This window comes from Mus pahari, chromosome 22 (assembly GCF_900095145.1).
Source record: "Mus pahari chromosome 22, PAHARI_EIJ_v1.1, whole genome shotgun sequence".
In the NCBI taxonomy this organism is placed as follows: domain Eukaryota; kingdom Metazoa; phylum Chordata; class Mammalia; order Rodentia; family Muridae; genus Mus; species Mus pahari.
Genome location: NC_034611.1, coordinates 1,134,948 through 1,137,453, shown reverse-complemented (window position 1 = coordinate 1,137,453; position 2,506 = coordinate 1,134,948).

Genomic DNA, 2,506 nt, shown 5'->3' with positions numbered 1-2,506 from the left:
AAAAAAAACAAAAAAAACTTAAGTTCAGACTCTCAACGGGTCTGGAGGAAGCTGCAGATGTGGCAGGACAATAGACTTTACCTAGTTTGGGTTCCTAGAAAGACTCCAACCTAGGTAGGCTAGCCACTCAAGGCTGGGGGAGGGCACAACGAGAAAACCTACAGAATCAACCAATTTGCCTGAACTACCAATCAGCAGTCCTGCATGTGAAGGAGCCAGAGGAGTCAAGAATACCACAGGAAAATCTACAGAATCAACTAACCTGGGCTAATAGGGGCTCGCAGAGACTAAACTGTCAATCAGAAAGCATGCATAGCACTGACCTGGGCTCTCTGCATATATGTAACATACATTCAGCTTGGTCTTCATATGGGACTTCTAACAGGAGTAGGGGCCATCTCTGACTCCATTGCCTGCCTTTGGATCCCTTCTCAACTGGGCTGCTTTGTCTAACCTCAATAGGAGAAGATGTACCAGCCTAATAATACCAGCCTAATAATACCAGCCTAATAATACCAGCCTAATAATACCAGGGTGGGTTGATCTCCATGGAAGGCTTCTCCTTTTCTGAAGAGAAATGGAGGAGTGGAGGTGGACTGGGGGGGGGGGATTGCTGTTGGGATGTAAGATAAATAAAACAAATAATAAAAGTTAAAAACAACAACAACAAATCTAAAATCTTGAGACACACAGGGGCACACCTGCGTCCATGCGACACAATGCAGGAGAAAGGAGAGATCCAGAGATCTACTGAAAGACCCCCATTCCTGTGGAAGCCCTCGCTCAAGTCCCAGGATGAGACGTCACCCCAATAACTCGAGAGAAACCATTCTTGATGCAATATGCATGAGGTTTAATAGGGAAAAATCAACATGTTGAGGACGAGCTCATAGGAGATCAACCCCTAAGCCGGGTGTGGTGGTGCACGCCTTTAATCCCAGCATTCGGGAGGCAGAGGCAGGCGGATTTCTGAGTTCGAGGCCAGCCTGGTCTACAGAGTGAGTTCCAGGACAGCCAGGGCTACACAGAGAAACCCTAGAGAGAGAGAGAGAGAGAGAGAGAGAGAGAGAGAGAGAGAGAGAGAGAGAGAGAGAGAGAGAGAGAGAGAGAGAGAGAGAGATGGAACTGGAGAAGAAACGGTGGAGAGGAATAGCCTGTTGTAAATATCAGCCTCAGCCACCTGAGGCCATGATGAAGGCCCAGCTCGCGCATCTGCTGAGGGTCTTTAAAGGCTGCGTCCATGGCCGTGCAGTGGCAGGGGTCTGTCTTAATGTCCATGGCTCACATTGTCACTAGAGACCATGGGGACATCTGTGCTCTGGGTAGGCTGTGCAGCACTGGCCCCACTCCTCACTCATTGAGTCACTCTGGAAAATGGGGACCCACTTCTCACCAGAGGCAGCACTCCACACAGCTGGCCCTGGTGGCAGGATGCAGGTGAGCCAGCTCACCATTTACCTGCTGTGAGGAGTCTTGGGCCACTACTACCCTCTCTCTCCACTGTGTTAGTTGGGAGAACAACCGCCAGGGTCACGACTTGGGGAGAGCTCCCCTGCCCCCCACCAGCTGCACCTCTTGGGAGAGTGGGTCCCAGCCTTAGCTGGGCAGCATAGTAGTGCTGCCTCTGGTGGTGTAGGTGCTATTGAGCCTGCCCCGAGTGCATGAGAGCAAGTGAGCTAAGCCTGCTTCCTATTGATGGCAGTGTTGGTTGGCCTAGCTGAAGCAGTGCTGGAGAGCTTGCCTTGGTAGTGCAGCTGAGGGAGAGCCCAGATCCAGAGCTTAGAGTTGGCCCACCCCAAAAATCTACATAATTTGTAAACTGTTGGGACTAGTGAAAGGGCCTATTCTGCTGACCAAAGCTGCAGGATCTCCATGACATAGGGATAACTGGGAGGTGCCCTGGTGAGGATCCAATATTGATGGTGTCACAGAAGCCAGAGGCCTAGAACCAAACTGATGATTCATTGCAATGAACACTCGCAAGTGAAAATGTCGGGGTATACCATGGTACACATTGTAGCACACTATGGCTTTCACAATGAGTTTTTTTCTGTGCGTTTATTTATTTATTTGTTTGTTTATTTATTGCCAAGAACCTGCTTGGAGGGGGGTCCTGAGGAAGGGATGTCTGGGAGCAGCAAAGATAAATGACTTGAAGCCAAATAGTGGGTTACTCGCTGGAGGCCTGTGTGCTCTGCTGAGGGTAGCTTACCAGATTGCTTTCTCTCTGTTAGGTTTTCTCTGGAGATCTCAGACAGCTCTCTCTCTCTTCTCTGGAGAGCTCATCTCTTGCAGATCATAAACCCAGTCTTTTATTTTACATATCAATCCGTATCAATCACTCCAGGTTCCCTTATTATCTTATGAACCAGCATCCCATGACTCCAGGCCTTTAATTCTTAGGAGACAGCAGGTACATATTTTCTTTTAATATTGCAAAAGAATTCAGAGATCTGTCTGCCTCTGTTAAGCACAAACAGATGATAAGCTGGCTGAGTGGGACTCT